Genomic DNA, 14,217 nt, shown 5'->3' on the forward strand with positions numbered 1-14,217 from the left:
CATGTTTATAGTCGGAGCACAGGGTGGAAACAATTAATGTGTACCACATTGTTAATGGACTGTCTGATCATGATGCACAGTTAACGGAAATGAACACTATAGCACCTTACAGCCCTGAGGTAAGTTCATACAAAGCAGTAAGGCTTACGGGATGCATTATTTTAAATGTGACTTAAAAGATTTGGTATGGGATGAAGTATATATAGAAAGAGATGCTAATGTCAAATTCAGTTTATTCCATATTGATTTTGTGTCAATATTTGAAAGTAGATTATCTGGAAACTCCATAAAAAAAAGAAAATAAAACAAGTGAGCTTTGGCTGACTAAGGCAATTAAAATCTCGTATTAGAAGAAGAAAAGAAGGAAATTTGCGCAAAGGTCAGAAAGTCAAGACCCTGTTCTAAAGAAAGTTATTTAAATCTCCAAAAGTATGTACATCCTGAGAGAGATAAATAATGCAGATAATAAAACTATATGGCATATTATCTGTTGGGAGACAGGGCAGGCAGCCAGTGTAGAGGATATCGTAACAATTAAACTAAATGACAATGTTGAGACTGATGTTCACAAATTACAAGTACTTTTGACAATCACTTTCTGAATGTAGCGGCTAAAATAGGATTAAAGGTTCGACTAAAGCAGCGGGAGAATATATCAAAAATGTCATTACACAAAACTTTAATCAACTAGAAGTAGCACAAACATCCTGAACTGAAATTAACATAATTATTAAAAAATAAAAATCTTATAGTTCTAGAAAACAAAAGCTCATGAGCTGTTAATGGAATTTCAAATATAATTCTGAAAAGTTGTTCCAACTTAATAAGTAATGTCCTCAGTGATATACGTAATGCATCATTGGCACAGAGAATTTTTCCAGACAAATTAAGATATACATTTGCTAAATCGTTTTATAAGAAAGGTGGCAAGCTGGCTTGAGTAATAATTATCCAGTTTCCTTAGAGACATCTTTTTTCGAAAATATTCGAAAAGTTAGTGTGCCCAAGAGTACTCTCATAAACAATTTACTTTGTATGTAATAGTTGGGTTTCAGAAGGGTTGCCTGCCTGGTAATGCTATTTATATGTTCATCTAGTAGTAATTACAAGCCTTAAATGATAAAATATCGCCAGCTGATATTTTCTGTGATATTTCCTAGACATTTAATTGTGTAGATCTTGTTACACTCTTAGCACAACTTAAGTTTTCTTGAATTGATGGTTTTACACACAGCTGCTTCGAATTATGCTTAAAAGACAGAATCTAAAACCTTCTGTTGAGTAATTCAGAAAATGTTGGAAAGGTAGAAAATTTTAGTGACTGGGGAGAAATTGCAAAGCGAATCCCGTAGAGTTTAATTCTCCGTCTACTCCTATTCCTTATATAAATGAATGATTTTCCACTTAACATTCAACAAGCAGAATTGGGACTTCTTGCACAGTATATTAGTGTTGTAACAAATCCCATTAGCGAGGAAGCAACAGAAGAAATTGTTAACGATGTTTCTCAAAGAATTATTAAGTTCTTCTTTGAAAATGGACTCTCCCTTAATTTGAGAAAACGCTCTATATGCAGTTCTGTACAACAAATTGTCATACCAGCAACTGATGCAGCACTTGAACAGGAGTCAGTGAACAGAGTAGAATCCTCCAAATTTTTTGGTGTGCATACTGAAGAAAACTTGAACTGGAAGAAACATAATACTGAGCTTCTAAAACAATCACGTTCAGCTACTTTTGCTCTGCGTGTAATTGCTATTCTTGGAAACAAATTAATCTGCCTCCTGACATACTTTACATATTTCCACTCAATGTCTTATGTAATAATTTTTTGGGGTAACTCGTTATCAGAAAGTGCTCATGCCACAAAAGCGAACACTAAGAATACTGTGTGGTGTTCTACCACAGATGTCTTCAAGAAGTTAGACATTTTAAATGCGCCATCACAGTACATATATTCGCAAATGAAATTCGTCATAACGAATTCACCCCAATTCCAAAAAAATAGCTATGCCCACACCTACAATAATAGAGTAAAATGACGTTCACTGCCCATTATTAAAGTTGTTGGTTACTCAGAAAGATGTTCAATATGCAGCAACAAAAATTTTTGGTTATTTGCCAAGTAACATAAGATATCTGAGAGGTAGCAAAGCAGGTTTTAAATCTAACATGAAATTATTTCTTCTGGCCAATTCCTTCTATTCAATGGACGAATTTTTATTTAAAATCTTCTAGCTTGTATAGTAAAAACTAGTTTTTAACTGTAGTTGCAAGAACAGAACTGATAAACAATGTGTTCATTATTGTTAACACTAACTATGCATACATATGCTCTAAACTAATCAGTCCAAAAAATCACATACCCCTTCTGGCCAAACTGAAGAGAAATTTTGAGGAAACTCTAAGTACAAACCGAAAATCATTTACAACGAATTATGTTTAAGACCAAAAGATCTCAAAATAAAATGATGTGAAGAATTACAGGGATAAGAAGCAGACTTCTAGTCCAGATACAGTACCACAAGGGAAAGACTGCTGTGCAAGTATTTTTTTTTAATAAGCGCAACAAATGTACTGCTCTATACCTTGTTAATGAGGCTGATGACTCACTGGTGATGCTTTGTACTTGTATTTTGGAGGAGCATGTTTCGAACATCTTTATGGTTATCCTGATTTAATTTTCCCACGGTTTCCGTAATCGAGTATTACCTCCTTAATAACGTCTGAACATGCGCTCCATTTTCACAACCACGACGTAAACGAGATATCTGTCCTAACAGAGAATGTATATTTCAAACTGAGGACTTTATAAAATTTAGAACAATGAAGTGGGAAAACCTCAGGGGAGAAACCTACTGTCAAATGAAACATGATGCGAGAAAGAGTATACCAGAAATTAAATAGGAGTTGATGAGAGGCAACAGGTAGAACAATGGAGGAAAGAAGAGTATTAAAATTTCTTTGTAAAGAAAAGTCCTGTATGGTGAGGTTTATGATATGGTTCCCATTTTATTTAACCAGAGAGTAAAGTTGTAACGTTACATGAACACTGGTGTATGTGGTACCGCTACTGTGAATGCTGCTTGCAGTAAGTGTGAAGAACTAAAGGTATTAGAACAGTCTATAAAGAAAATTTGATTAAGTCAGTCACGACCATAACGCTTGTGTTATTTCTTTATTGTTCAGCCTCTCTTGGCACGTCCTGTTATGATAAATATGTTAAATTGTGAATGGTTGTGTAAGATATGTGTGTAACATTCGATTTTTTAATCATCTCATTCTCTGTTACGCTCAGTTAGGGTGGATGGGAGTGGATATGTGATGTGACTTTTACACGCTATGTTTTCTTCGCCAGTTTCTTGGCCATTGTTTTCCTCTGTATCTCGTGTGTCTAATACTAATCCCCATTCACAAATACAATACCAGATCGGATAGATGCAGCATCTTTCAGATTGGTTATATAATGGTAATACAGATATTTAGGAACAAAATTTTAAATTGTAAGACCTTTCCATGTGCAGATGTAGCCTCTGAACACAATTTATTGATTACGAACTGTAGATTAAACAAAAGAAACAGCAAAACGGTAAGAATCTGAGGAGATGGGACCTGGATAAGTTGAAAGAATCAGAGGTTGTTGAGAGCTTCAGAGGGAGAATTATACAACGATTGACTAGAAAAGGAGAAAGGAATACCGTAGAAGACGAAAGGGTAGCTTTAAAGGTAAAATAGTGAAAGCAGCGGGGATCAAATAGGTAAAAAGACAAGGCCTAGTAGAAACCCTTGGATAATACAAGTGATGAAAGGAGAAATGTTAAAAATTCAGTAAATGAAGCAGGTGAAAGGGAATACAAAAGTTTAAAAAATCAGATTGACAGGAAGTGCAAAATTGCTAAGCAGGAATGTCTAGAGGACAACTGTAAGGATTTAGAAGCATATTTCGCTAGGAGAAAGACTGATACCGCCTACAGGATAGTTATCGAGGGCTTTGGGGAAAAGAGAAGCAGCTGTATAAATATCAAGAGCTTAGATGGTAAACCAGTCCTAAGCAAAGGAGGGAAAGATGAAAGGTGGAAGGAGCATATAGTTGATCTATACAAGGGAGATGAACGTGAAAGCAATATTATAGAAAGGAAAATGGACGTAGATGAATATGAGATGGGACTTATGACACTGCGACAAGAATTTGACAAAGCTGTGAAAAGTCTCAGTAGAAACAAGGTTCCGGGAGTAGATAATATTCCGTTGGAACTACTGAAACCCTCGAGAGAGCCAGCCGTGATAAAACTCTACCATCTGTTGAGCAACAGGTATGAGACAGGCGAAATACACTCATATTTCAAGAAGAATATGATAATCCAATTTGAAAGAATGCAGTTGCTGACAGGTGTGAAAATTACAGAACTCTCAGTTTAATAAGTCATGGTTCCAAAATACTAACACGAATTTGTTACAGAAGAATAGAAAACTGGTAGAAGCCGACCTCAGGTAAGTTTAGATTCCGGAGAAATGTAGCAACACGCGAGGTAATACTGACCCCACGATTTCCTTTAGAAGATAGATTACGAAAAGGCAAATCTACATTCATAGAATTTGTAGACTTAGAGAGAGCTTTCGACAATATTGACTGAAATACTCTCTTTCAAATTCTAAAGGTGGCAGGTATAAAATACAGGGAGCGACGGGCTATTTACAGTTTGTACAGAAACCACATGGCAGTTATCAAGAGTCAAGGGACATGAAAGAGAAGTAGTGGTTGAGAATGGAGTGAGACAGGGTTGTAGCCTATCCCCGATGTTATTAAATCTGTAGATTGTGCAAGCAGTAAAGGAAACAAAAGAAAAATTTGGAGTAGGAATTAAAGTACAGAAAGAAGAAATAAAAAGTTTGAGGTTTGCCAATGACATTGTAATTCTATCAAAGACAGAAAAGGATTGGAAAAAAGTTGAACGAAATGGACAGTGTCTTGTTAGGAGGATATAAGATGAACGTCAATAAAAACAAATCGAGAGTTAGATTAGGAAATGAGAAACTTAAAATAGTATATGAGTTTTGCTATTTGGGCAGCAAAAGAAGAGATGGTGTTTGAAGTAGAGAGGATATAAGATGTAAACTGGCTATGGCAAGAAAAACGTTTCTGAAGAAGAGAAATTTGATAACATAGAATATAGATTTAAATGTCAGGAAGTCTTTTCTGAGACTATTTGTGTGGTGTGTAGCCATCCATGTATGGAAGTGAAACATGGACGATAAACGCTTTATAAAAGAAGAGAATAGATGCTTTTGAAGTGTGGTACTACAGAAAAGCGCTGAATATTAGATGGTAGATCACTTAACAAATGAAGACTAACTGAATCAAACTGGGGAGAAGAGAAATTTGAGGCAGAACCTGACTAGAAGAAGGGATCGGTTGGTAGGAGACATTCTGGGACATCAAGGGATCACCAATTTAGTACTGGAAGGAAGTGTGGAGGGGTAAAAATCGTAAAGGGAGACCAAGAGATGAATACAGAAAGCAAATTCAGAAGGATATATGTTGCAGCAGTTACTCGGAGATGAAGAGAATTGCACAGGATTGAGTAACATGGAAAGGTGCACCAAACCAGTGCCGGCCAGTCTGGCCGAGCGCTTCTAGGCGCTTCAGTCTCGAACGGTGCGACCGCTACGGTCGCAGGTTCGAATCCTGCCTCGGTCATGGATGCGTGTGATGTACTTAGGTTAGTTAGGTTTGAGTAGTTCTAAGTTCTAGGGGACTGATGACCTCAGATGTTAAGTCCCATACTGCTCAGAGCCATTTGAACAATTTTTTGAACCAAACCAGTCTTCGGACTGAAGACCACAACAAAAACAACAATAACATCCATTATTACTATTAGTAGCAGCATTATACACTCCTGGAAATTGAAATAAGAACACCGTGAATTCATTGTCCCAGGAAGGGGAAACTTTATTGACACATTCCTGGGGTCAGATACATCACATGATCACACTGACAGAACCACAGGCACATAGACACAGGCAACAGAGCATGCACAATGTCGGCACTAGTACAGTGTATATCCACCTTTCGCAGCAATGCAGGCTGCTATTCTCCCATGGAGACGATCGTAGAGATGCTGGATGTAGTCCTGTGGAACGGCTTGCCATGCCATTTCCACCTGGCGCCTCTGTTGGACCAGCGTTCGTGCTGGACGTGCAGACCGCGTGAGACGACGCTTCATCCAGTCCCAAACATGCTCAATGGGGGACAGGTCCGGAGATCTTGCTGGCCAGGGTAGTTGACTTACACCTTCTAGAGCACATTGGGTGGCACGGGATACATGCGGACGTGCATTGTCCTGTTGGAACAGCAAGTTCCCTTGCCGGTCTAGGAATGGTAGAATGATGGGTTCGATGACGGTTTGGATGTACCGTGCACTATTCAGTGTCCCCTCGACGATCACCAGTGGTGTACGGCCAGTGTAGGAGATCGCTCCCCACACCATGATGCCGGGTGTTGGCCCTGTGTGCCTCGGTCGTATGCAGTCCTGATTGTGGCGCTCACCTGCACGGCGCCAAACACGCATACGACCATCATTGGCACCAAGGCAGAAGCGACTCTCATCGCTGAAGACGACACGTCTCCATTCGTCCCTCCATTCACGCCTGTCGCGACACCACTGGAGGCGGGCTGCACGATGTTGGGGCGTGAGCGGAAGACGGCCTAACGGTGTGCGGGGCCGTAGCCCAGCTTCATGGAGACGGTTGCGAATGGTCCTCGCCGATACCCCAGGAGCAACAGTGTCCCTAATTTGCTGGGAAGTGGCGGTGCGGTCCCCTACGGCACTGCGTAGGATCCTACGGTCTCGGCGTGCATCCGTGCGTCGCTGCGGTCCGGTCCCAGGTCGACGGGCACGTGCACCTTCCGCCGACCACTGGCGACAACATCAATGTACTGTGGAGACCTCACGCCCCACGTGTTGAGCAATTCGGCGGTACGTCCACCCGGCCTCCCGCATGCCCACTATACGCCCTCGCTCAAAGTCCGTCAACCGCACATACGGTTCACGTCCTCGCTGTCGCGGCATGCTACCAGTGTTAAAGACTGCGATGGAGCTCCGTATGCCACGGCAAACTGGCTGACACTGACGGCGGCGGTGCACAAATGCTGCGCAGCTAGCGCCATTCGACGGCCAACACCGCGGTTCCTGGTGTGTCCGCTGTGCCGTGCGTGTGATCATTGCTTGTACAGCCCTCTCGCAGTGTCCGGAGCAAGTATGGTGGGTCTGACACACCGGTGTCAATGTGTTCTTTTTTCCATTTCCAGGAGTGTATTTTAATTTTGACTGACTACAGATGCATAATTAGATGTAATAAGTGCATAAATAAAGCAAAATTAAATTAATTAATTCATGAACATATCCCAGTTTTCCCATGGTCTATGTTTCATAAATGCCTAAAGGAATAACTCGCGACTGAAAATATATCAGTTCAGTGAATAAAAAAGAAGTAGCAGAAAACAATTTTTGTCATGTTCACACCTGTGATGTTTCCCATAAAACAGAAATCGAATCTTAGGCGTGCAAGTACCAAATCTGCCACACAAACGTGTATGTGTGTCTACAGAATAGTACACATCATTTCTTAGCACAAGCCACTGTAAAATGGCTATATCCTCGGACACCTCAGATACGTCTCCATTTTTGTAAATTTGAGGATTGTTAAAGAGAATATTTAAATTCGCTGTCGCGCTCAGTGGCCCTTCATGTGTAGCTTTTTAATTATAAAAGTACCGTAGGGAAAAGGATTTCTCCAGAAGCATACTTCGCTCCTGTCCCGACCCCACCAAAGGTGCACGTTTTGTTGCTCTCAGTCATTGGGGGCGGTTTATGTAAGCGCAGCTTGCAATGCAGGTAGCCGCGTCCCACGTTGGACGCCGGTAGCAGCTATAAGAGCGCCGGCGAATAACGTCTGAGTGCGTGCAAAAAATACTGATGAAATTAACTTTTAGGATAGCATGTGAAGGGTCTGAGACAAACGCGAATATTACAAGTAAAATAATGGAACAAATTCTGTTCGACGAAATGTTGAACATAGCTAATCAATGTTGTGCAATCGTTACTAGTTTTGTAGTATATTAACGGTTGATGCCGACAAACAAAGTAAAAGAAATCTACTACTCAAAACGAATGATTGTGGCTCTCTTCTTTTATGTAATCATTCTCCCACAAATCATCAAGAAGAAAGGAGCGATTCATTCAAGCAGCGCTCACCGCTATATTGCAGCTAAAACAGAACACACTATTCACATACTCTAGAGATCACGTCTTTAAGTGCAGAAGGCAGATCATGACACTATTTGAATATACGATTATGGTAATCACAGCTCAAGAATAAATATCGCACGTCGCAGACCCTTTCACTAGCACTTCCTTTTGTAGTCTAGCTGAGTTATATAAAAAGTAGAATTGATGCTCGTGTGAACAGTAAAATTGACATTTAACAGACATAAACGTTAATACTGCAGTTGCGTTACACCACGAAAACGTGATAGTTGCACCTCGTCAATTAAACTCAAAATAAACCCAATAAGGATACATCACAAACTCGACCTGATGTTTTAAGGATTCGCTCCGCCCCTCTTCAGCTGCCTAAAGCTCGTGCGGAAAGTACTGTACAACATAGTGAGTAAGAGGTTCTTGTTCGTAATGATTCGGAAATGGAGTAGGCGGAGGGGGATTATAATGGTACAGAAATACCCTTTGCCCCATACGGTAAGGAGGTTTGCGGAGAATAGATGTAGGTAACAGCGAACCCTTTGGTAGACAATAGAAACAGGAAGACAAAGTCTGCTTTCGTAATTGAATGGTCAGTGTATCCTCGTGCCATACAAAGGATCCCGGTTCCGCTGACGGTGCTGTAAATGATTCCGAACTTGGCCTCATGATGCCAACTAAGCAGCTACTTGAAGGAACCGTAGAGGCTCCTATTCTAAAACTGTCAGTAACTGACGGAAGAACTGTCTCTACTCACCACATATTTCGCCATTCCGAGAACGAACGAGCCTTTGGCAGAGAATTGTTCACTACAAATCAAACGGCGTACCTTCCCACATATTTAACTGGCTCGAGGAGTAGTTGATTGATAGAACCCAGTGCGTTATACTGGACAGCAAGTGTTCCGTGGAATCGAAAATAACATCGTTAGTTCTTCAAAGAAGCGCACTAGGACTTCAGGTGTTCTTAGTATCCGGATGTATTATAAAGATGGGTGTATGTGTGTGAGTATGTGTGCGTTTATGTACGTTCTACATCTCCTCCTAAACGACTGGATCGATTTCAAACAAACTAGGTACAGATAGAGCTCACTGTCAGGCAACAATCGCTGTACGGGTGAAAACCATCTATCTATGCAAGGGGTCGGGGTAGCGTGAATTGCCAGACTTATTAACGGGTAGTGCTTCTGAATGAGAGCATATACCTACTTGCAACAACTTTTCACATAATTTCAAACATTTGCGAACTTTTTTATCGCTGACAATCACTGAAAATTGATGAATAAAAGTTTATCGCTTACTACTTTCCCCTTGTTCATGCAGTAAAAGTACCGTATGAGGTATGACGTTATAATTTATTACTTCTTTACTACCAGCTGTATTTGCGACACGTTTTACGGACAGTATGGACGTACAGCACTGAATCTAACTGAAAAACTGTATCATTGTACAAATTAAAGTTCAGGAGATATGACGTCATAAACATTCAGCCCAAGGCCAAACGCTGCGTGAGACAGGAGCGGACGTAGAGCTATAAGGAAACACTTCGGCAATGCCGAGTTTTTCTGATAGTAAGTACGTAAACTATGTGACAGATGGGGTCAGCAGCATCATAAATCTGTGAATTTACGATGCTGTTGTGTACAACTGTAGAAAGACATGGACAAGATTTCCACCTAAATGTGGGTAAACCTATGCTACTAAACGGCTAAAGCGGTCATCTGGCCACCTATTGTAGTCGCAGGCTGCCTATATAACAGCTTTATACTGAGTTACTGACCGAATTTATAAATTTAAAATGCAGTCATAATCTGCTCGCGACAGTTGTACTCTTATATAAGGATTTAAAAGAATAAGTCAAGTATTAAAGTTAGAAACGGTGTATATGTCTTGCAGCATAACTCTTGGCACGCAACTTACCCCTAGTATATTCATCTATTTTTTAGAGGATGAGAGCAGTTACCCACATCCAGCTTACTTTACACATAATGTGAATCCTTTCCGAAACGTTCTCTAGCTGAGAAAACCCACAAAATAGTGAAAGGGAAAAAAGTTTATCGCTTATACACTTTCGCTGTTCATGCAGTAAAACTTCAGTGTAGGACATGATGTTTTAGTTTACTACTTCTTTGCTATTTTTTGTATTCGTCACACGTTCTGCAGACAGTATCTACATATATCACTGACTGTACCTGCAAAGTTATATCATTGTAGGGCACATATTTCAGGAGATATGTCGTCATAAACAAGGAGGTGCATGAAAAACGAGCTTTTCTTAAAGCGCAGCGCAAATTGGCCAAAATATACTGATCCAGTGTTCGATAATGAGAGCACTTAGCGATATATTCGAAACATTAACTCGGTTGTAAAGTAATCAGAAATTTGATGCTGTTCTATAACGGGAGTTCTGTTGTTAAAAGGACCCCGGAGTGGAGGTGGGGGTTATTGTTATAATAGCCATAATGAAGAGAAGAAACTTAGTGGTACCTCATTAAAAGATTAGTGTGGAACTTATTGAGCAACTCACACTATATAAGTTTTTGTGGGTAATACTAAGAAATGATGTGAAATGGGACGAGCAGGTAAAATCGGTATCAGCGAGGGCGAACGGAAGATTTAGATTTGTCGGGAAAGTTCCGGGAAAATACAAAGCTCCTGTGAAATAAACTGCAAATAAGACGTTCAGTAGCATTGTTCCCGTGTTTGGGAATCCGTATTACGTAATCAAGGCAGCAAACATTGACAATAATTCAAAGACACGCTTTTAGCTTCGTAGTAGGTCAGTGTAACCCTTACTAAACTATAACAAAAGATTGTGCCAACATGACGCTGACACCATGGGATATGTCGCATATGGCGAGAATAAAATAAGGGTGCTGGGGGCTCGTCCAGAGACATGCAGACAGATATTAATACCTCGTTTAATATGCAAGTGAAATAGAAAAGAAAATGTATAGTATGGTGTATGTACCCTCCGCCATCCAGTGGAGGGGTATACACTTAGATGTAGATGGAGCATAACGAGTTTGCCAACATTCCGTGCCTTTGACCTGTGAGAGGCGTTAAATGTGACTGACATACGTGCCTAAACAACAGCTGCATCTGACGTAGAAAACGTGGCAACTGTCACAACGGTTTGATCAGGCAAGTGCTTTCGGTGGTTCGGAAACACAATCCCCGCTAAACAAAACGCCACGCGCCGTCCATGGAAAAGAGGCTGTTGTGGTCTCTGTTGCGTAACCAAATCGTCACCGCAGGTCTGCCCGAGACTCCGATGATCAAAGTACTTCCGCCTGCTAGTTTCCGACACCAGCTGGTTGTAATTCCTGCCCAATTCTAGTATGAAATGTTAGATTTCGTCACTTTAGGTCACGCGACGCCTTTCTCGTCAATCTAGGCATTCTGTATGTGATGTAATTAATTTGGTATTTTCGTGAAAAGAGGAAAAACTGCGAAACGCGCGACTTGTGCGTGTAGCGTACCGTACCTGTGCTTTGCCGGCGGACGTCCGGCAGCTGTGGAGGGCGGCCGCACTGTGCCGGCTGCACCCCTGGCTGACCCGCTCCTGCAGCGGGCGGCCGCTTACGTAACGCAGCCAGCGACCGACCGAGAAGCCCGCGGCACGACGGCGGCTGGTCATCGGCCCAGCGCGGGACGGCTCAAGGACGCGCAACTGCGGAAACCCAGGTGCGCAAAGCAACTCCATCCTCTGCTACACGTCACCATTTGTGGTAAAAATTTGTCGCATGAACCTCGGCATGTACATGTTTCGCTTTAGGAAAAGTGCTCTTAAGCATCTGGACAAACGATCCGTCGAAAAATTCCAAAAACCGCTTGCCTTAGGCAGAGTCAGTAAACAAATCGAAATCATCTATTAGTGACTCATGTTGTTGTTGTTGTGGTCTTCAGTCCTGAGACTGGTTTGATGCAGCTCTCCATGCTTCTCTATCCTGTGCAAGCTTCTTCATCTCCCAGTACCTACTGCAACCTACATCCTTCTGAATCTGTTTAGTGTAATCATCTCTTGGTCTCCCTCTACGATTTTTACCCTCCACGCTGCCCTCCAATGCTAAATTTGTGATCCCTTGATGCCTCAGAACATGCCCTACCAACCGATCGCTTCTTCTAATCAAGTTGTGCCACAAACTTCTCTTCTCCCCAATCCTATTCAATACCTCCTCATTAGTTACATGATCTACCCATCTAATCTTCAGCATTCCTCTACGAGTATAGCACCACATTTAGAAAGCTTCTATTCTCTTCTTGTCCAAACTAGTTATCGTCCATGTTTCACTTCCATACATGGCTACGCTCCATACAAATACTTTCAGAAACGACTTCCTGACACTTAAATCAATACTCGATCTTAACAAATTTCTCTTCTTCAGAAACGCTTTTGCTTCCCAAACAGCAAAACTCCTTTACTACTTTAAGTGTCTCATTCCCCAATCTAATTCCCTCAGCATCACCCGACTTAATTCGACTACATTCCATTATCCTCGTTTTGCTTTTGTTGACGTTCATCTTATACCCTCCTTTCATGACACTGTCCATTCCGTTCAACTGCTCTCCCAAGTCCTTTGCTGTCTCTGACAGAATTACAATGTCTTCTCCATGTCTTCTCCATGGGTTTTAATACCTACTCCGAATTTTTCTTTTGTTTCCTTCACTGCTTGCTCAACATACAGATTGAATAACATCGGGGATAGGCTAGAACCCTGTCTCACGCCCTTCCGAGAAACTGCTTCCCTTTCGTGCCCCTCGACTCTCATAACTGCCATCTGGTTTCTGTACAAATTGTAAATACCCCTTCGCTCCCTGTATTTTACCCCTGCCACCTTCAGAATTTGAAAGAGAGTGTTTTCAGGCAACATTGTCAAAAGCTTTCTCTAAGTCTACAAATGCTAGAAACGTAGGTTTGTCTTTCCTTAATCTAGCTTCTAAGATAAGTCGCAGGGTCAGTATTGCCTCACGTGTTCCAATATTTCTGCGGAATCCAAACTGATCTTCCCCGAGGTCAGCTTCTACCAGTTTTTCTATTCGTCTGTAGAGAATAGGCGTTAGTATTTTGCATCCGTGACTTATTAAACTGATTGTTCGGTAATTTTCACATCTGTCAACACCTGCTTTAACGGAGAGAAAGCCAAAATAGTAAATTCATTATTCATATATCGTGAAAGCTGTCAGACTCCTCTACCAAGGTTGTACGGCAATGGTTAAAGTGAGAAATCAACTATCTCAAGAGTTTGAGGTGACAAAGGGCCTACGCCAGGGATGCACACTTGCCCCTACACTCTTTAAGATCTACCTAGAGAAGGCACTAAAATCATGGAAAAGGAAATGCGGGAGAATGGGTGTCCCTATAGACGACGAGATCTTGTTCACTCTATTTTTTGCTGACGACCAAGTGTTAGTAGTTGCAGATGAGGAAGATGCAAATTACATGCTCCGCAAATTAAAAGAAGAATATGAAAAATGGGGTCTTGTCATAAACGTATCTAAAACAGATTGTCTGAAAGTGGGAGAAAATACTGTTAACGACTTACGGCTCGGTTCTGACACTGTTAAGGGGTGTCATAATTTTAAGTACTTGGGAGTGATACTGTCGTCCAATGGTAGAAGTATGAATGATGTAAACAATAAAATAGGCCAGGGCAAGCGAGCCATAAAACAACTAAATGGTATTCTATGGAACAGAAACATAACGCGCAGGACAAAACATATCATCTACTACACAATTATTGAAAGTATCACAACATATGGTGCAGAGTTGTGGGAACTAACTCAGAGGCAGAAAGATCGCCTGCTGGCTGTCGAGATGGATTTCTGGGGACGGAGTTGTGGATACTCCACACTCGACCATATTAGAAATGATAGGATCAGAGAGGTTATGAATGTGAAAAGCACAATCCTAGACTACATAGAAAGGAAGCACCTACTCTGGAATGGTCACTTACAGC

The 14,217-nt window shown here is 41.2% G+C and overlaps 1 protein-coding gene across 1 annotated transcript in view; it reads right to left on the reverse strand.

Moving 5' to 3' along the window:
* The window catches only part of LOC124613981, a 199,194-nt gene extending 187,388 nt beyond the window's left edge, over positions 1-11,806 (reverse strand). Inside the window, exon 1 of the mRNA XM_047142768.1 lies at positions 11,745-11,806. The gene's annotated coding sequence lies outside the window, so the exon portion shown is untranslated. The remainder of the gene's footprint in view (positions 1-11,744) is intronic.
* Between the last annotated feature and the right edge of the window lie 2,411 nt (positions 11,807-14,217).

The sequence above is a fragment of the Schistocerca americana genome, chromosome 4, assembly GCF_021461395.2.
Source record: "Schistocerca americana isolate TAMUIC-IGC-003095 chromosome 4, iqSchAmer2.1, whole genome shotgun sequence".
Classification (NCBI taxonomy): Eukaryota; Metazoa; Arthropoda; class Insecta; order Orthoptera; family Acrididae; genus Schistocerca; species Schistocerca americana.